We start from the raw sequence: 21,975 nt of genomic DNA, 5'->3' as shown, positions 1-21,975 counted from the left end.
ATACGCAGGGACTCTGTACTATTTTTACAACTTTTCTGTAGGTCTAGAATTATTTCAAAAGAAAAAATTAGAATATAAATGCTCCTTGACTTACAATAGTGTTATATCCCAATAAACCCATCCTAAGTTGAAAATATGACCAATCCAAGATGCATTTAATACACCTCACTGACCAAACGTCACAGTTTAGCCTAATCTACCTTAAATGTGCTCAGAAGACTTGCCTTAACCTACAGTTCAGCAAAATTATCTAACACAAAGCCTGTTAGAGTGTTGAATATCTTATGTAATATATTAAATACTATGCTTAAAGTGAAAGATGAAATGGTCATGTGGTAATTCAAAGTATGGTTTCCACTGGATGTATATTGCTTTCCCACCATCATAAGTCAATCTATTAAGTTGGAGACCATTCATAATTAATTTTTATTGATGACCATGTGCCAAACACTATTGTAACTCATATATATGTAATCTCATATATATGCTCTCAGTTACTCTTCGGAAAGTCTGAAAAGATAGGGAATAGTATTACCCGCATTTCAGAAATGCAGAAACTGTGGCACGAAGAGATTAGGTAGCTTGCTCCAGTGAAGAGATTAGGAACGGCCAGAGCCAGGATTGGGACCCAAGCCATCTAGATCTGAAGGTCATCTGACTTCCTCCAGGTTTCTTTTCTGACTTTTAATAAGAATCAAGTTAATTGTAATCCCTTCAGGTGCATGTTCAAGAAATAATTTAGGTTCCCACATAGCCAGAAATGGAAAGATACGGTTGAAATGAAAGCTTACCTAGAATAGCATAAATGTGGGCAAAGAAACTCTGCATGTACTGATGTGGCTTCTTCAGCCTCTGGTACAGAATAACCTGTGCATTGCTGAAGAGGGGAAGTTTTTCCTATACCAGTCAATGGTGCTGGTGAAAACTTGACCACTGGCTCTCTGCAGAAGGTGGGTAGGGTCCTGCAGCATTTGCCTGTTCTCTTGGTGAAATGTTCCCACCTTGGCCAATTTCAAGCAACCAATATGATTGATTGACATCGGCCTCAAAATTCATAAAAAACTTTAGTTAGGTTTTGAGCAGGCTCTAGCATATTACTTAATTAACATTACAAAGGCCATGGCATCTTGTTTATTTAAAAAAAATACAGAGAGAATGAAAAGTAGGTGGAAAAATGCTAAATATGCCTTCCATTAATACATCTCATTCTTGTGCAAACATCAAGAACATAAAAGCAGCTCTGTTTCTGTGGGGCTGATCCGTGTTATGAGTCAATTGTTTCTGTAAGACTAAGTCATTTACAATAGTTTTGAAATTTGATTTTTTTCTTGCTTACCTTGTGACCTGTTCACATTTACACAGCAAGCTGTCTGCTCATGCTACAGTGTCTCAGGGCACAGACAGGAGGATCCCAATCAGAAGCACCTCCCAGACACAGTGACTAGGATTTGAAGGTTTTTTTAAAGAAGTCACAAATTTAAAAATAAAGTGTATAAATATGTAACTCATACTGAAAAATATATCCATGGAAAACACAGAAGCAAAGCTGTTGGTGGGAGAAATAACAACCTCACATTGTTTATTTTTATTTTTGTGTGTTTGTGTATTCCAATGCAAATCTTTTTGGACAGGAAAGTGAGTGATTGGCCATGGAGAAAAAAGGATTTCTTGGTGACTTCTGAACCAGATAGAATGCCTGGTGGCACACTGAATTATCCCACACTCAACTCCTTCACTCTCCTTCGCAACATACACACAACCACTTTGATGACCTAGATTACTCTCCTTCATTAAAAACCACAAATTTAACGATTTTCTACTACCTGCTAGGCATTTTTTCTAGACCGAAGACAGAATATTGAATGTTTTCTGCTCTCCCAGAGCTGGTATTCAAAAAGTAATTTTTTTTTTTACATTTTTGATAAATGTTATGGAATTAAAGGAAGATACATGACTGTATTCCATTTTCGTGCTGCTGTAAAGAACTGCCCAAGACTGGGTAATTTACAAAGGAAAGAGGTATAATTGACTCACAGTTCAGCCTGGCTGGGGAGACCTCAGGAAACTTACAGTTATGGCGGATGGTGCAGGAGAGGCAAGACACCTTCTTCTCAAAGCAGCAGGAAGGAGAACGAATGCAGGTGGAACTACCAAACACTTATAAAACCATCAGATCTCGTGAGAACTCACTCACTATCCTGAGAACAGTATGGGGGAAACTGCCCCCATGATTCAAATACCTCTACCTGCTCGCTCCCTGATTCAAATACCTCCACCTGCTCGCTCCCTGATTCAAATACCTCCACCTGCTCGCTCCCTTGACAGGTGGGGATTATAAGGATTATAATTTAAAATGAGATTTTGGGTGGGGGTGGGAAACACAGCCAAACCACATCAGTGACTTTGAGTAATGAGCAATCTAACCTAGCCTGGAGGCATCTGGCAAGGTTTCCCTGAAGGAGTTTCCAGAGAAAGATCCCTAAGAAGCAAAGTATGCTTAGGATTTATCTACATGAAGCCCAACACTGGGCAGAAAGGTACACCAGGTATAGGGAACCCCATGCTCAAAGGTTTTGAGGCAGAAGGAGTCAAGAACTGAAAGGTCATTGGGTTGGGAGCTTTGAAAGCCCAAAGCACAAGCAGGACCCCCTCATAAAGGCTCTTGCAGGTCATGTTCTGGTATTTGTACTTTGCCCTAAGAGCAGAGGAGACCATTAAAGAGTGAAGCCGAGTATGACGTAATCAAAGCTGCAATTAAAGTAAAAGCAGAACTTGCTTAGGTTAGGCTATAAACCCTTCAACTATGAACTCCAGAGTGGTTCAGTTAGTTCATATTGAAAGCAGGTGACACCAGCATTCTGCTAAGCAGTTAACTACTTTTAGTAGAAGTGAGGGGGTGGACAGGGAGCTAGCATACTTTGTGCAAAACCAACTATTATTTTAAGTTCTAACTGGGAGCTCATATTTCCCAACTGAAAACCTGTATTATTGTTGTAATCAGAATTCTTAAGTGTTTGCTTTTTAAGTTTATGTTTTGTTTTTAAAGAAGAGTCTAGATTTATAAGGCCTCACTAAGCATTCCAAAACTACAAATAGAAGGAGATGAATGTATTTAATTCCTTTGGAACATATAAAGTCTACCACTCCCATATGGGTTGATTTTCCTCATCAACGGATTTTCTAGTATCTATTATTTAATGAGCACTGGCTTCTGTTTGCCAGATGGCAAACTGAGCCCATGGTAAGCCCCAAACCTCACCCCAAATTCCATGGCAATGACAGAAGACATATAAAAATAAGGGGGAAAAGTCTATGACCCCCTGGAAATCACAGGTTAGGCCCATCAATGGACAAGGAACTTTGGGGAGTTTCTAAGAGATGCGAGGCACCTGGGATTAAAAAGGAGGACTAATGAGTGAAAAAAATTCCAGGAGTCAAGACAAGCCAGGGCAAGCTGGGCCTGAAGGGGCACTGGATGTCTTTGCCAACAAAACCCCCCAAAATGTCCCAAACATCGGTAGTGAGAGAGGTCTTACAATCTTAGGGAAAGGATCAACATGGACTTTATAAAGAGTAAAAACTTTTGTGAGGCAAAAATGAAGTCATTGACAACTACAAATACAAACAAGACCAGCAAATGGAAAATATTTCTGCAACACAGAGACAAAGGCTTAATACTTTTATTATATAAAAAGTGTTTTAAGAAACATTAAGAAAAATACAAATACCACAATAGAATAATGGCCAATAACCAAAATGGTAAGTTGTAAAAGAATACAAGTGAGCATAAATGTGTTTTGTTTTATTTTAATGCTCAACTTATAAACAATCGAAAGAAAGGAAAACAATAAACTCTGTTTTTAAACCGAGCAGTTTAACAAACTGGCGCTACCCAGTGCTGACGAATGTGGAACGCTACTCCTGCGGGAGCGCCAGCTTTTAGGAGGAAAACCTGGAAATCCGTATTACAAGGCTTGGAAATGTGACAAATTTTAATCTATCAATTTCTTTTTTAGGGCCAGGCGCAGTGGCTCATGCCTGTAATTCCAGCACTTTGGAAGGCCGAGGCGAGTGGATCACTTGAGGTCAGGAGTGCAAGACCAGCCTGGCCAACATGGTGAAACCCCGTCCTTACTAAAAATACAAAAATTAGCCAGGTGTGGTGATGGGCGCCTGTAATCCCAGCTACTCAGGAGGTTGCAGTGAGCTGAGATTGCACCACTGCACTCCAGCCCGGGCCACAGAGGGAGACTGTCTCAAAAGAAAAAGAAAAAAATATTTTCCTTTTTAGGTAACAATCAACCAAATGTGCAGATTATCTGTTCTTTGGAGCTTTATTTTTGGTAATTTCAGTCAGTTGGATACCCTCCCCTCAACTTCCTGACCCCATTCATGTCCTTCCCAGAATCTCAGAAGGTGAATTTATCTGGAAATAGGGTCATTTAGTTAAAATGAGTTTTATTGGAGCAGTGTGGGACCTTAATCCAACATTATGGGTGTTCCTACAAGAAGAGAAGAGACACAAAGACACAGACATATGGGCAAAGGTCATGGAAAGACACAGATTGGAGTGATGCATCTAAAAGGAATGCCAAGAACTGCTGGCAACTTCTAGGAAGGAATAAGCAAAGAAGGGTCCCCCCTTAGCACTTTTAGAGGGAGCGTGATCCTGCCAACACCTTGATTTTGGTCTTCTGGCCTCCAGATAGAATAAATTTCTGTTTTAACTTCCCAGTTTTGATACTTTGTTATCACAGCTCTAGGCAACTGGTGCAAGACTAACATCAAGAAATTACCCAAATGACCACCGATGCGAATTGATTAAATAATGATAAAAATTCTGCATAGCGGGACCCTATGAACCCAGTAGAAACAATGAGATATATCTGTGTGGATGGATATAGAAAGCCGCTGCAATGTGTCAGGGGAAAATGCCTGGTTCTATAGCAACATATATGTGATTTTATTACAACAATAAAGTTGCATGTGAAAAAAGAAGAAAAAGATATAACTCGAGTTGTTAGCCATGCCTTATATTTTCTATTTGATAGGCTTCTGTATTGTTTATATAGTTTTTTTTTTTTTTTTTTTTAGAGGCAGAGTCTGACTATCTTGCCCAGGCTGAACTTGAACTACTGGTCTCATGGTGAGCCTCCCACCTTTGCCTCCTCAGTAGCTGAGACTAGAGATGCATGCCACCACACTCAGCTCTTATTTATTTTTCTTTTCTTTTCTTTTTCTTTTCTTTTTTTTTTTTTTTTTTTTTTGAGATAGGGTCTTGCTCTGTCATCCAGACTGGAACACAGTGGGACGATCTTGGCTCACTGCAGTCTCAGACCTCCTGGGCTCGAATAATCATCCCACTTCAGCCTCCCAGGTAGCTGAAACTACAGGCATGTAACACACCAGGCTAATTTTTTTTTTTTTTCAGAGATGGGGTTTCACCATGTTGCCCAGGCTGGTCTCAAACTCCTGAGCTCATGGGATCCACACACTTCAGCCTCCCAAAGTGCTGGAATTACAGGCGTGAGCCATTATACTTGGCCTCAGCTCTTGTTGATAGTTTTTAAAATGAGAATATATTACTTACAAAATCAACAAAATTCTTTAAGATATTTCCATTTTGGTAGAACAAATACCTTAAAAATAGTAATAAAGCACTATCCTGAGAAACACTGGTCAGTATCAAAATAATGTCATTAATATTTCTTCTCTGAATGAGTCACCTCTCACTCTCAGAATGATATTTTATTTGTAGATTTTTTTATCCTAAAATTGAATCAAATTAAAGAAATTGGTGGCAATTCTCTTTTCATATAGATGTTGCTGGAAGGAAAATCTTGAGATAAAAATAAAAGCTATAAAAATACATTTGCTAAAGAGCCTCCTCATTAAAAGATTTTCACTTGCCATTTCTGTCTCTCTCAATGCATCAGCCGACATAGATACCTTCATATTTTTATATGATTTATCTCATTGAGAGTATCATTGTTATTATTCTTTCATTTTCCTCCTTTTTATTCTTCTCCTCTTTTGGTAAATAGACCTTTTGCTGGAAAATAAATTGCTTTTAATGCCTCCAGTGAAAAATAATCAAGTTGCGAATTTGCTAGATTAGAAGCAGTGCCCGCAAATCAACCAATGTGTTTTCAGTACCCTTTTAGGATATAGTCCTAGAAAGATCTAACTTTTTAAGCTATTCCTCACAAAAGCTTTGAAAATGGTATTTGTCATGTCTCTATACTGGATTTAATATGCTGTCTGAGTTTCCTCTCTTCAAGAGATATGTGCCATTCACTATGTTTCTACTGCACTCCATGCATTTTATATATAATATGTCATTTAATCCTCATAATAAATCTAAAATGTAGCCATTGCCATTCTTCCTTAGAAATGAAGAAACTGAAAATCAGAGGGGTTAGTAAACACCTCAGACCACACAGCCAGGAAATGAACAAGACAAGCCTGAAATCAAATTTTTTTTTATTTCCAAGTCTATGCACTTTCTATTACATACTGAAATCCCTCAATATAATCTACATAATAAATGTGTCCCACTACATTACATAAGTCACGTGGTCTCTTTGCTTTGTTTTGGAAATGCTCACCGCTTTATTAACTGGAAATGGAGGAACGTGAGGGCAGGTCTTAGAAGTTCATGCTAAAGCAAAACATCATCTGTAGAACAAAAATTAAAAACAAATAGAAAATATGATTGTAAACACCTGACGTGAATAAAACATAGCATAAGACATTGTAAAGAGTGAACCTTAGTACATGAAATACTACACGCTATGCATTATAAATATCTTTGTTTAAGTATATGAAGCTTGTCCTGTCTATAATAATAAATTGTAGAAGAAACAATATTTTTAAATGATATCCTTTCTGTTCCAATCAGAATATAAAATGTCAAAGAACTGACATTTCAATGTTGTAAAGATCAAATATAACTTCTCTTAAATTTCTTGTTAAAATGTAAGTTTGTTACATATCTGAGTGGGGTTTGGAGCAGAGTTTGTTAATAGTGTAAGTTTGTTACACACCTGAGCAGAGTTTGGAGTAATGCATAGGTTCTCCTACAGGGCACTTGCCGGTGTCAGCTGTGCCTTTTGCTTTTATGTTTGTTGCAATGATGACCATACCCTCAGGTGGAGACCCCCACACATTTGGACGCAGAAGTAAATGTCCTCATTTTGTGAAGGTCAGTTTAGTCAGGGCTTCCACTAACACGTGCACCCTGAACATCCAGTCTGCAGATCAGAGAGCCTGAAAGGAACTCGAGAAAATGCAAATGCTGGGAAGACTTGACCGTGCTCTTGTACCTAACCTAGTGGTAACTGAGCAGCTTGTTAGCTAACAAGCCAGCAAGGCAGGGGTTGTATTTACTTGTTTATGTGGCTGTTTCCTCTTTCAGACTCTGAGCTCCCTGAAAGCAAGAGGCTCCTCTTTCTCATTTCTGCTTTATCCTCTGTGCCCAGCGAAGTGCCTGTCAATAATGGAATGAATGAATGGGACAGACATCAAATTAGGGCAAATGACTTGGAAGTGAGGTGAAGATAGGACCTCAAAGTTGTTATAATTATTGTCGGTTCATCATTATCCAACCAAAGCACATGAGACATGAAAATAGTGGACAAATGCATCCAGAACTTTCCTGAGTCCTAGAGATAGGAAATACAGCAAGATGCCAGGAGCTAGAAGGGTGATTTGGGGAATGACTTAGGTTGGAGGCTGATAAAAGCACTTTTCATCGCTCTGATGCCTTTGATTCCAGCTTTCGTGTGAACAACACTATAAATGATGGAGAGGTAATTCAATCTTTTTGATTAAATATATTTACATATAACAGAGTGACAATGGGGCAGTGATTGATCTATGAGGTAAAATGCAATTGGAGGAAGTTGTCAATGTATTAATTAAACAGTGAAGGGAACCATCCTTCTGGAAGTTAGAAGTAAATAAATCTGTCTTGGGGGAAGGCATGTCAGGGAGGGCTGTTGAGTGGCCACAAGCCTGGACGCGAGTGAGAAGCACTGTGAAATTTGGATCTAACCACCAATTCAGATAATGCGCAAAGAAAGATGGGGCTTTAACGAGAACATTAAAAAATCCCAGCACTTTGGGAGGCTGAGGCAGGTGGATCACCTGAGGTCAGGGTTTCGAGACCAGCCTGGCCAATATGGTTAAATCTCGTCTCTAATAAAAATACAAAAATTAGCCGGGCGTGGTGGCAGGCACCTATAGCCCCGGCTAGTTGGGAGGCTGGGGAAGGAGAATCCCTTGAACCCAGGAGGCAGACATCACAGTGAGCCGAGAACCCATCATTGCATTTCATCCTGGGCATCGCAGCGAGACTCCCTCTAAAAACAAAAACAAAAAACAAATAGGGATAGAACTTGTTATCCTAAAATCGATGGTTCATTGTTCATTTGGATGCTTAATTTTTAAAACGAGGGCCAAGATATGGTTACATAGAGCGTGAATTTCTGCAGAGTAGGAGATGGGATGAAGGGTTGTTGCTGAAGATGCTAGCTTTGTCTCAAGGGTAATTTAAACAATGCCCATTAAAGTCTCAGGTCTCAGAGGAAATGGGGGACCACGTGACCTCTCCTACACATCCCTGCCTGGCGGCTGGAGCGGTTCCTCCATGTCCGAGGAGAAATGGGACACAAATATTTATGGGATGCTGCCATGACACATCAGCATATGAGCACCCTCACTCTAGCCCACTCACCGTTTCCGCTCATTTCGGCTGCCTCGGGTGAAATATCACAGCAATTATAAAAGTCAAGGTGCCGGGTGGGAGAGCTTTAGGAATGGCTCCAGCAAATTGCTTCCATTTTTCAGCTCACAGTGAGAAGAAAGGCAGAAACAGAGAGAGGTAAAAAAGAAAGCCAATGAGCATGCCTACTGCAGCCTGTATATCCTGCATATGTACATATATAAATATATTCAGCTTCCCTTTTGTGCCTTGGAGAGAAAAGAGCAGCAATCAGCAATTCAGGGACGATCAAATAGATTAAAGTGAACATCATATATGTCCCAGAGGAGCCAGTGATAACACCTTTATTCTTGCTTAGCTACCTTCTCCTCCACACTGTGAGGGAATATATTTTATTAAAAACATTTCTTTTACCTGGAGGTCCTGTCAACTAACGAACAGAATGAAAAGAAACTGAGAGTCTTCTTTGTGTGCCAAAAAAATAAGCTAGTTGAGAAAATGTTATTTAAAAATACATATATATATATCAGGAGAGAGCAAAGAAATGGCTTACATTTTTCCCCTTGTAAAGTTGAACAGCATTTCTGCTTCCTTGTTGGCCTTCCTTTAGTATTTGGGAGACGTTTCCTCATCAAAAATCAACTCCCCACTAAAAATGGGCAATTTGCTTTTTAAAATCTCTTTTCAAAGATACATGAAGGCTTTTATTTGAAAACTTTGTTGTCATTACAACATTGGAATTCCTTGATCTTATTTTTACTAGATAGCATAGATTTTGGAATGCATTTTATTGACAAGAGTCACGTAATGCAACTTAATCTAATTTGACCCAATGTATTCTGATGTTTTCACTACAGCTGTCATGTTTTAAAATGTTAGCGAGGTTTTCTGTAGATCCATTTAAGTCTAAGGTTTTTATTTATTTATTTATTTTTATTTTTTTTGAGATGGAGTCTCGCTCTGTCTCCCAGGCTGGAGTGCAGTGGTGAGATCTTGGCTCGCTGCAAGCTCTGCCTCCCGGGTTCACACCATTTTCCTGCCTCAACCTCCTGAGTAGCTGGGACTACAGGCGCCCGCCACCACGCCCGGCTAATTTCTTTTTTTTAAGTGAAGACAGGGTTTCACTGTGTTAGCAAGGATGGTCTCAATCTCCTGACCTCGTGATCCACCCACCTTGGCCTCCCAACCTGCTGGGATTACAGGCGTGAGCCACCACACCTGGCCAATTTGCTTTTTAAATAAGTCTGCGTTTTAAAGATAAATACATATATGCCCCAAAAATATCTAAGTTGATTCTGCTTTATAGCTGAGATCTCCTCAATATCAATAGGGAACAGGGCAATAAAAGACCTTAATTTATCCTTCTAAAATTTTCTTTCAATTTCTGGATGTTAGAATATGGCAATAAACCATAACTGCAAATTTCATTATTTTAACTAGTCTTTACTGCTGGCTGTTGAAAGGATAAACACATAAACATCAAATTCCATTTTGTAAAGATCACAAACGCTTTAAAAGAGAGAGTGTTACTTTATAAATAGAAAATTTGTGTTATTTTCCTCCAAATCTCTTAACCAAAATTGAGTCCCTCAAAGACAAACATCTAGCTGGGATTTTCATAAATGTTGTTTCTGATGCAAAGTCAGTGTGGCATTGCTAGAGGAAGGCTTATCACACATCACACACTTGTGCCTTTCAAGCAATCAACTTAAAACCAGTTTTTGAACAGATTGCCACCCGATTTTATAACAATTGTTTTTCCTGATTTATTTTCCTTACTTACAAAATGGGGGCTTGCACAGGGGGCGGTAGCTCTGACATCCTTGCCACTTCCCCTGTGAGTGCCCATCACGTGCCAGGTCAAACAGGAAGCCAATAAAGCACGCTTTTCCGTTGATGTGAAACCAAAGCGTAACGATTTCACGTCATCTGCCAAAAGTGAAGAAGATGTAGAAAGAAGATTTGAATCCAGCTCTGTCTGCCTCCAAATCCCATGAGTTCTGTGCTCCAAAGCCCATGGGCGGCTGCTGCCTCTTCCTCAATGCTGAGTCTGACATTGCTGTGTTCTTCTACAATCCTTCATTCTTTATTTTTGGGTCTTCTCCATTGTACGCTGGCTAACTTTGTTTGGTCAGCCTTCTGTCTATTCCACAATCTCATGACTTCAAATGATCATCTTTTTGCTTTCGAGACAAAATGTCCCAAGGTGTTAGAACTCAGTGAATTAGATTTCCAGTTCTTATGCTTTGCTGGACCAGCGCATATCTCACAGGGCTTGGTGATTATCTGCTCCTCACCTGTGTTAGTGGAATCCACTGAACTAGAGAGGTCAGAGATGATGACTTCCCAACGTCATGTTCCCGATCATACCTACAATGCAAACATATTTGCCCTACAATGACAGTTGGCAGATGTTAGCACGGTCTCCAAAAATAACCAGGACATCCTACATGTTTAGAAGATGTTTCCATATTTCTTCATGCTTGAAAAAAGAAGTCCGTCCCTCCCTTCTGCAGGAGACTGCACTGTACGCTGGTCCTGCAGATGGATTTGCCAAAATACTCTTACACTAGCCTGATCAAGAACGTAAGAAATCAACATCTTGGGAATATGATTTCTACTAATAGATACATAGCTACTATATTAGATTCCTAGGGCTGCTGTAACAAATGGCCACAAACTGAGTGGTTTAAAATAATAGAAACTTATTCCTTCACAGTGAAGGGGCCAGAAGTCTGGAATAAGGCAGGGCTGGTTTCTCCTGGAGGCTAGAGGAGAGAATTTGCGCCATGAGCTTCTGGTGGTTGCAGGCAACAGGTGGCATTTCTTGGCTTATAGATGCATCACTTCAATCTCCGCCTCCATCTGCAGTGGCCTTCTTCATATGCTTCTCTGTAACCTCTCGTCGTTTTTGTTTTTGTTTTTGTTTTTTTTGAGACGGAATTTTGCTCTGTCTCCGAGGCTGGAGTGCAGTGGCGTTATCTCACTGCAACCTCTGCCTCCCAGGTTCAAGTGATTCTGCTGCCTCAGCCTACCGAGTAGCTGGGATTACAGGCGCGTGCCAGCATGCTGAGCTAATTTTTATATTTTTAGTAGAGACAGGATTTCGCCATTTTGGTCAGGCTGGTTTCAAACTCCTGACCTCAGGTAATCCACCCACTTCAGACTCCCAAAGTGCTGGGATTACAGTCATGAGCCACTATGGCAGGCCCCTCTCTTCTTTTTAAAAGGACACCAGTAATTGGATTTAGGACACAGCCTAAATCCAGGATGATCTCATCTCTAGATCTATAATTTAATTACATCTGAAATGTCCTTATTTTCATATAGGTCACATTCTAGGGTTCCAAGTGGACATAAATTTTGGGGGACACTATTGAACCAACGGCATAAGTGCATACATATACATTATATATTCCTGTGATCATAGACATGTAAAGAATAAAAATCCTATTTTTGTCCTTTGTTGCTTTTTTAAGGGACCCTGCTAGCATGGCAAAAGAAAACTTCTCACATACATAAAATTCAAGAAAAAATTTTAGCGATTACATTTTAATGTATTTGATTTTATGTAGTGTTACTTTATTTCTTGCTACACTATTTTCAGAATCTTATTTGGAATAAAACAAATTAAACTAAAAAAGGGTAAAGAATAAATGGATGGCTCTGCTCATTGACTAAATTCTAAAATAGTCTTAATAAGATAACACTCATCAATTTGAATAACACTTTTTACTACTTGAAGCATACACAAATTTGAAAATTGCTTTAAAAATAGTTCAATGTGCTGGGCGCGGTGGCTCACGCCTGTAATCCCAGCACTTTGGGAGACCGAGGCGGGCAGATCACAAGGTCTGGAGATCGAGACCATCCTGGCTCACCCGGTGAAACCCCGTCTCTACTAAAAATACAAAAAATTAGCCGGGCGTGGTGTTGGGCGCCTGTAGTTCCAGCTACTCAGGAGGCTGAGACAGGAGAATGGAGTGAGCTCGGGAGGCGGAGCTGACAGTGAGCCGAGATTGTACCACTGCACTCTAGCCTGGTCGACAGAGCGAGACTCCTCCTCAAAACAACAACAACAACAAAAGTTCAATGTGCTACCGATCATTTACTAATATAGAATTTGCGTATGAAATATGGGCTGTGCCAATTGCTATACATGTACACTGGAAGTTACTAACAACCCATGCTTTTGTGAGATGTTTTTAGAATGATGGTTCTCAAATGGGAGCAATTTCATACCCCAGGAGACATTCAGCAATGTCTAAACACATTTTTTGGTTTCACAACCTGTGGGGGAAAGGTGTGTGCTAGGGCCACGTAGTGTGTAGAGGCCAGGGATGCTGTTCAACATTTTACACTGTGCAAGACAACCCCACCACGAAGAGCTGCATGACCCGGAATGTCAAGAGCTCTGAGGGTGAGAAATCCTATCTTAGATCTGTACTGAAGCATTTTCACTCCTCCAGCCTTCCTCTCATTCCTCTTATGACCAGTGATATCCACTGTTGAATCACTAGCTTGAATCAAAGTACAAACTGCTCCGAATGACTGCACCTAACACTTAAGCTTTATTTCCACCATGAGTTTAGCTGGTTTTTATCCAAAATCAAAATGCAAATGCACAGGACATACACTAATCATTATTTTTAAATGACCAGAACACCTGGTATGTAGAGTAGGCAAGATTTTCCTTCTCTCCCAAGTGTCTCCTAGGAATTCTAAGGAAAATCATATTATATGCATGCTCAGGTATTAAACAGATCCTTATGCCTCATACGTCTACCCTCACTCCCTTCCTCCATCCCATGTTTTAGAATGGTGATTAACAGCTTGCACTTTGGAGTCCCAAAATCTAATTCGACTCGGATCCACTCCTTTCTACCTGCTTGTCCTTTGACAAATGACATCATTTGACATAATGACATCATTTGACTCATAAGGACAGCAATACTATTTACTGTAAACATTAGAATTTGTTATATTTATTTTCATTTTGCTCATAGACAATATGCTGAATCCTGCTCTTTAAGGATGCTAACATGCTTTCGTGTGTGTGTGTGTGTGTGTGTGTGTGTAATTACATTTGACACCTTCCCAACAACCTTGTGAATCAGGTAGGTAAAGAACTGATACTTGTATTGTGTCAATAAGGAAACTGGGGCTCATGGAATTAAATTGACCTGTCCCAGATTGCTCAGGCAACCCAGAACCTCTGCTTTCCAACTCCTACTCCAGAACTTGCCCTTGACCCAGATGCTCTTGAGTATTGCTGGGCTGGAAAACTACGTGATGTAAGGCAGTGATTTATTCAATTCCTATCTGAAATCCTATGTCTGGCCAATAAACTAAGATGCATCAGGCTCAAGTGAATTCATGTCCATTTGGAAACTGTTTACCCAACAGAGCTAGAAGTTTAAAAATATTGGAAGATAGAGTATCCTTCTGTCATCTAATCACTGTTTTACACTTCATGATGCATGTGAGTAATGAGCTGGAGGACTTCAGCTGCTGCTTTGATCATTTGTTCTTTTGTGGCTTCCACCTTATAATAAGCCTGCCTCTGAGACAGGTATTATTAATTGCATATTGTTTTGTGTTTCTAATGTTTCATTTCACTGATTCCTGTTTCTCTTCCCCTCTTGGTTTTAAGATCCCTGCTGTTTTTAATATTTAACCATTTCTTCACAGGCATCTTTTTAATCCAGCTTAACTTTGGACATGAATTGAAGTTGACCAAATTGCTTGCTACAGTCTTGTCAGCATTTCTGCATTCAGAACTGTTTGTTGACTCAGTTGCAGTGATATAGATTTTCCCACACAGTCTGTTTGACATTTGCAAGTCCAGTCTGCACCAACTTCTATTGTATTAAGCAAATAACCATACTGCACTGAAATTCCACTCATTGTTAACTCTAAAGCAACAGGATTTTCTCCAGTTCACCAACAGTCAAACCTATTGTTATCATAAAACCCTCTCCAGATGAAAACTGAAAAGAATCATATGACCCAGAAAAAAGATTAGCCTTCAGGAAGTCTTTGGGTTTTGCCATTTTTGTCAAAATATCCCCAGAGGCAGTGGAAAATAATAAAGTAAAACCTATTTTTGGAATAAAGCCCATTTCAAAATAGAGTCTACAGACTTTCAAATTTGCAAGACAGGACTTCTCAAAATGAAAGGCACAAAACTGGGCTATGGTAAACCCAAAGGGACCAGAAGCAATTCAAAACAAGGGATTTAGTAACTTTTAATTGCCTCATTTTCAATTCAAAAGGGAGTGTAAGTATTGATATTATGCTATAGCTCAATTGCACAGACCAATCAGCTAGTTTGCTGTGACACAGGAATCCTCAGAGATTCGTCATTACCCAGGATTTCTGTCATTTCAGATGAATTTTCCACCTTGTTGGAAACAACACGCTGTACTTCCCCAATCTTCTTTTTCTATGCTTCTATCTGGGGAGACTGATTTAAATTATAGTGTTCCAAATAAAGTCTGAGTAGGAAACAAACCCAGTATTTTTTATATATGAAAAGGCAGGGTGTAAAAAGCTTTTTCTAAGGACACAAGGTATTTGTTTACCAGAAGGAACACAAAAGTTTACGTCTCAAGATTGGAACGTAGGCAAAACCGTAAAACCTGAATTATAAAAAATTAGAAAATAGTGAATAAAAATAGCTAATAAATTGCCAAGATTTATGTCCCAGTACCAGCTGCTGGGATTCCAAACCAGTTCCAGAGATGCTGGGGTTCTCAGGACACTACTTCAATTAGAGAGCTGTATGGAAACAGGATCGAGTGTGCACCCTTCTGGTCCACAACATCTCCTGAGGCTTCATGGATAGAGGAGGCGGCAGCACTAACATTCTTCACTTCGAATCATTAAGAATAACCAAATATTCCATATTGGTCTGTTTGTATATTAGCTATTTGTCATTGCATAATAAATTACCACAAAACTTAGTGGCATAAATCAGTAACAACCATTCATTACCCTACTGTGATATCCAGCTTCCAGGATGGCTTACAGAGATTCCCACTTCCTAGTTTTCACACCCTTCTGCAGTCCACACTTACGTTGACTATGACTGACATGTGCAGCCAGTTAGATCATATGGAAAAGACAACACGTGACTCCCAATGTTAGGTCATAAAAGACGTCATTGTTTCCATATTTTCCCCTCTCTTGGATTCCTTCTCCTGGGAGAAGCTGGCTACCATATTGTGAGACACTCCAGCAGCCTGAAGAGGGATCCATAGGGAGAAATCAAGTTTTCCTGCCAATAGTCAGTGAGGAACTGAGGTCTCCTTAACATCCACATGAGGGAGCCATCTTGGAAGCAGATCACCCAGTTCCAGTCAAGCCTTCAGGTGACCACAGCCCCAACCAATATCTTAACTGCGATATCAGACACCTTAGCCAGTAACACCCAGTTAACCCCCTCATAAATTCCTGTTTCACAGACACTGGGGGGAAAGTGTTTATTTCTTTAAGCCACTACATTTTGGAATAATTGGGTATGCATCAATGAGTAACTACTACAGTAGCCTGCATATTTGGGAGTGGCTTATCTGAATGGTTCTGATCCAGGGTTTTTTGCAAGGTTGGCAAAGCTGCAGTTTTTTGAAGACCTAACCATCTGATGGATCTGTTTTTACTATGTCTCACTTATATGGCTGGCAAGTTGGTGTTGGCTGTTGATGGGAAGCCTCAGTTTCTCTTCCTGTCATCTCTGTGCAGTCAGCTTTGGTGCCTTCACAATGTGCAGGCTGGCTTCTCCCAGGGTAACTGAGCTGAGAAAGAGATCAAGGAGGAATTAGTACAGCCTTTTAGGACTGTGGAGGTTAATTTTGTGGCAACTTGACTGGGCTAAAGAATGCCTAGATAACTGGAAAGACATGATTTCTGGATGGGTGTGTGAGGGTGCTTGCAGAAAAGATTAGCATTTAAATTAGTAGACTAAATAAGAAAGACCCATCCTCACCAACGTGGTGGCCAGGCATCAACTAATCCATTTGTGGCCCAAATAGGAAAAACAACAGCAGAAAGGGTGAATTTGTTCTATTTGAACTGGGACATGCATGTTCTGCCTTCAAACATCAGCAATCCTGGTCCTCAGACCTTTGGACCTGGCCTCAATTACCATTGGATTTCCTGATTCTTCAGCCAGAATACTGCAAGTCGTGGAACTCCTTTGCTTCCATAATCACATGAGCTGGTTTTCATAATGATTTTCCCTCTCTCTCCAGATAGATAGAAAGAGATAGATAGAAAGATACAGATAGATATATGTATAGATCTGTCTCTCCAAATATATGTATCTGAGTGTTTGTATATACATGTATGTTATATAGACACATATACATAAAATATATATATACATATATATAATATACGTAACACATTATTTGTTCTGTTTCTCTAGAGATCCTTGACTTTTACAGATTTTGTTACTGAAGGTAGTTCTAGGGAAACAGTTTTAAGGATGAGTTTTATGAATTGGTTTTGTGGTGTCTAATTGGCTCTTGTAATCTGACCTGATTTCAAGTTGCTAAGGACTCTTTAAAGTAGTAAAGAGAGCATGATAGTTCATGGTGTAAACTTTATAAAGATATCCAAAATATCTGCAGTGGATATCACTAATCAACCACTTAGAAAAAGCAGAGTGAAGTGACTTAATATAACAATTTTGCACATTTTCTGAAAACGACACAATTCAATGGCATTGTTTGCTTATTCCTAACATCACTGAGCAAATGGGGGAAAAAAAAAGTATGAGCTCAGGAATTCTAATTTCCACCTCAAGCACCACATAAATGACCTAAGAACTTCCAGATGTTTCTTGAAGGAGATCCTTATCTTCTGTTACTACAGGGTTGAAATTACTGAAAATCAAACTCAGAATCTTATCCTGTGATTGGCTGGATTACAACACAAGTTGAACTCCTAGCCTTAAAGTAGGGTGTCTACTGTTAAAGTGAGAACATTGACTGGGAAAGAATGAAAGAATGAGATCCCGTAAGTTGAGATGAAGATGTATAAGGAGAACATAATGAAACTGGGAACATTGAGCCCCTAAATTCTTTTTTTTTTTTGGTAGCGTCTCTCTCTGTCACCCAGGCTGGAGTGAAGTGGCACAGTCTCAGCTCACTGCAGCCTCTGCCTCTTGGGTTCAAGCGATTATCCCACCTCAGCCTCCCAAGTAGCTGGAACTACAGGTGCGCACCACCACACCAGGCTAATTTCTGTATTTTCAGTAGAGATGGGATTTTGCCATGTTGGCCAGGCTGGTCTTGAACTCCTGACCTCAAGTAATCTGCCTGCCTTGGTCTCCCAAAGTGCTGGAATTACAGGCATGAGCTATGGTGCCCTGCCTGAGCCCCTAAATTCTGATAAGTCTTCTCTGCCAGTGGACGAAGTCTCCCTACTCACAGTGGTAGAGGCTTCTCCATTCACAAGGGCTTGGCCTTTCTACTTCCCTTTGAGGATAGTAATTTTGTATTGCCTGAGGAAACGGTAATGTCCTCCCCTGAGGCAGTTGCCCTGCAAGACAGTACTGATACTCTTCATGACCTACGCTCATCACCCCTCGTTGCTTCTAGACACATAACCAGGCTCAAGTCCCAGAAGATCCCTAAAGGTGAGGCGAAAAGTGTAATTCATGGGGAGGTGTACTACACTCCAAAATAACTTACTTGAATTTTCTAATTTTTATATGTAGAAATTTATGGGACGCGTGTGAAAATGGATATTAATACAGTAGAATAATATTGGGAGGAACATACATTTGGATCAGGTCAAACTTATTAATATGTACTCAATAAGAAGACATTTTACATTAAATGTTGCAACTCAAGGAGTTAGAAACAGCTCTTAGAGTTTGGCTGGTTGGTTGGTTGGAACATGGAACAAAAGACAACCCACAGTGAACACATTGCAAACATGCAACCTCTCTTGGTTTAATATAGGAAAGGGATTCAAAGATTTAGGGATATTGGAATGTAGAGTGGATTTGTCATTTGAGACTTAGACCCCCAGGGAGGGTCCAGAGGACACTACTTTCACCAATTCTTTGAGAAATAAATTTGTGAGGGGAGCCCCAGTAAGTTCTCTATAGGCGAGACCTGACAGTGGGAACTACAGACCTTGATTAGAAAATGTAAATGCAATGGGAGTAATTGGAACCTAGGAGGGCAGAGGCTAAGGGGAAGACTCAGTTGCCAGTGCCAAGGTGGGCAGTGGCTACCATAATGGACAGCAAAGTTAAAGCAGCAAACAGAGCAGTCAGATCTGTGCAGATATGTGGTGTTGGCTAGTTCATCATGGTGATGCTAGAGATGAAATAGATGGAAATCATACCCAAATTTTATTTGATCTGTATAAGGAGAAAAATTCTAGATGAACTGAACAAAAGCCTAACTCAAATCATAAAAACAGAGAATCACAGCCCCTGCATCAAGTCTCAGAATCAAGCCAGTTTGCAGACCCAGAACCTCTTTAATAAAGCAAAGGCTAGGTCCCTTGAGGAAGAGCCCTGGGACTGTACATCTTCCTCCCAGCCTTCCCCACAGAAACCTCCAGCCTTTTAAAAAGGTAACTATGTGTGGGAAAAAGGAAAATGTCAGAACTTTGGGGGACTTCTGGACACTGGCTCTGAACTGTTAACTGATTTCAGAAGAGCCCAAAACATCGCTGGGGCCCTCCAGTCACAGTAGGGGTTAGTGGTGATCAGTTACTTTTAGCTCAGGTTCATTTCACGGTGGGTCCAGTGGATCCCTGAGCCCATCCAGTCATTATTTCCCCAGTTCCAGAATTGATCATTGGAATAGACACACTCCGAAGCTGGCAGAATCCCCACACTGGTCCTCTGACCTGTTGACTTAGGGGTATTATGGTGGGAATGGCCAAGTGAAAGTCATTATGACTGCCTCCACCTGCAAAAAGAGTAAATAAAAAACAGTACCCTGGAGGGATTGCAGAGATTAGTGCCACCATCAAGGACTTGAAAAATGCAAGTGTGGTGATTCCCATCACGTCTCCATCTAGCTGTCCTGTTTGTCCTATGCAGAAGACAGTGAATTTCTACGTGCTCACCCAAGTGGTGACTCCTATAGGAGTTGTTGTATCAGACGTGATTGTATTGCACGAGCAAATTAACATATCCTCTGGTGCCTGGTATGTAGCTATTGATTTGGAAAATGCCCTCTTTTCCCATCTTTGTCCATGAGGTCCACCAGAACAGTTTGCTTTCAGCTGGCAAGGGCAGCAATACTCCTTCACCATCCTGCCTCAGGAATACATCACCTTTCCAACCCTAGGTCATAATTGAATCCACAGAGATCTTGACTGCCTATCCCTTCTGCAAGTTACCATGCTGGTCTATTACATTGATAATATTATGCCTATTGCACCTTGTGCGTGAGAAGTAGTAACTACTTTAGACTTATAGGTAAGACATTTGAGCATCAGAAAGTGGGGAAAAATCCAGTGATAATTCAGGAGTGTTCCAGCTCAGTAAAATTTTTAGGGGTCTTGTGATGTACAGCATGTCAAAATATCCCTCCTAAAGTGAAGGAAAAGTTGTTGAATCTGGCCCCTCCTATAACTCAGAAAGAAGCACAATGTCTAGTCGGCTTATTTGGATCTTGGAGGTGACGCATTACTCATTTGGGTGTCTCTCTCATCTGTTTACCAAGTGACCCAAAAAGCTGCTAGTTTTGAGCGGAGCCCAGAACAAAAGAAGGCTCTGTGACGGGCCCAGGCTGCTGTGCAAGCTGCTCTGCCATTTGAATCCTATTATCCAGCAGATCCAATGGTGCTTGAAATGTCAGTGGCAGAAAGGGATGCTCTTTGGAGCAGTGCAGGCCTTTAGCATTTTGGAGGAAGGCCTTGCCATCATCAGCAGATAACTACTTTCTTTTCCAGAGAGAGCTTTTGGCCTGCTACTTGACCATAGTAGAATTGGAACACTTGACCACAGTCCATCAAGTTAACCTGTAACATGAGCTGCTTTCCATGAACTGAATGTTATCTGACCCATCAAACCATAAAGTTGGACATGCATAGCAACACTATATCTTCAGATGGAAGTGGTATACACATGATCGCGAGCCAAGCATACCTTGAAGGCACAAGCAATTTACGTGAATAAGTAGTTGGAATGCCCATGGTCCCACTCTTGCTACACTGCCCTTTCTCTCCCAGTCTGCATATATGGCCTCATAGGGAGTTCCCTACAATTAGTTGAAAGAGGAAGACAAATTCAGACCTGATTGAGAGACGGTCAACATGCAGGCACCACCCAGAAGTGGGTAACTGTAGCACTCAGCCACTCTCCAGGACATCCCTCAAAAACAGCAGTGAGGAAAATCTTCCCAGCAGGCACAACTTTGGCAAGTGTGCTTGGTTGTGAACTTTGCTTGGAAGGAGAAATGGCAAAATGTGAAAAATGACCAGTGGATCCTAGATGCAATGGCTACAGCCTCTGAATTGGGTATTAATGGGCTGTGGCTGGTGTTTGACAGAATGGTCAGAAACTTGAAAGAAAGATGATTGGAAAACTGATGTCAAGTAAATATGGGGAAGAAGTGTATGGAGAGATTTCTCTTAAAAGGCAAAAAATGTGAAGCTATTTGTGTCCCATGTGAATGCTCATCAAACGGTAACCTCACGAGAGAAGAATTTTAATAAAGTGGATAGGATGACCTTTCTGTGTATGTCAGTCAGCCCCTTTCCCACCTCTGTTATTGCCTGATAGGTTCATGAGGAAAATGGCCATGGCAGCGGAGATGAGCTATGCCAGTGCTCAGCACTATGTACTTCCACTCTCCAAGGCTGACCCAACTATGGCCACTGCTGGGTGGTCTTTGCTAGCAGAAGAGACCAACACTGAGGCCCCAAACAGCACCTTTCCTCAGGGTAATCAGCCAACCACCTGGTGGCAGGCTGATTACATTGGACCACTTCCATCATGGAAAAAGCAGTACTTTGTCCTTACTAGAAAAGATGCTCACTCTAGATATAAATTTGCCTGTACTGTATGCAATGCTTCTGCTAAAACTACCATCCATGAATTTACAGAAAGGCTTATTATTCAGCATTATGGTATTACACACAATGTGGCTTCTGATCAAGGAACTCACTTGCAGAGAAGTGCAGCAATGGGCCCATGCTCATGGAATTATTCACTGGTTATAGTACGCTCCTCACTATCATGAAGTTGCTGGCGTGGTAGAATGGCAGAATGG

At 40.6% G+C, this 21,975-nt stretch overlaps 2 long non-coding RNA genes across 9 annotated transcripts in view; both read right to left on the bottom strand.

Annotated features, from left to right (window-relative positions):
* The window catches only part of LOC141408908 (uncharacterized), a 153,050-nt gene extending 150,917 nt beyond the window's left edge, over positions 1-2,133 (bottom strand). The window contains exon 1 of the long non-coding RNA XR_012426505.1: positions 2,071-2,133. This is a non-coding gene — a long non-coding RNA (uncharacterized lncRNA). The remainder of the gene's footprint in view (positions 1-2,070) is intronic.
* Positions 2,134-6,468: 4,335 nt separating this feature from the next.
* The window catches only part of LOC102118671 (uncharacterized), a 135,803-nt gene continuing 120,296 nt past the window's right edge, over positions 6,469-21,975 (bottom strand). For 7 of the 8 annotated variants that reach the window (XR_012426496.1, XR_012426503.1, XR_012426500.1 and 4 more), the window contains one exon: positions 15,631-16,521. This is a non-coding gene — a long non-coding RNA (uncharacterized lncRNA). Of the gene's footprint in view, positions 6,679-7,389; positions 7,490-15,630; positions 16,522-21,975 lie in introns of those variants that run through there. The other variant, XR_012426502.1, reaches the window with a different exon arrangement.

This window comes from Macaca fascicularis, chromosome 17 (genome assembly GCF_037993035.2).
Source record: "Macaca fascicularis isolate 582-1 chromosome 17, T2T-MFA8v1.1".
In the NCBI taxonomy this organism is placed as follows: domain Eukaryota; kingdom Metazoa; phylum Chordata; class Mammalia; order Primates; family Cercopithecidae; genus Macaca; species Macaca fascicularis.
Note: the sequence above shows the minus strand (reverse complement) of the source record. Positions and strands in the feature narration are given on the sequence as shown.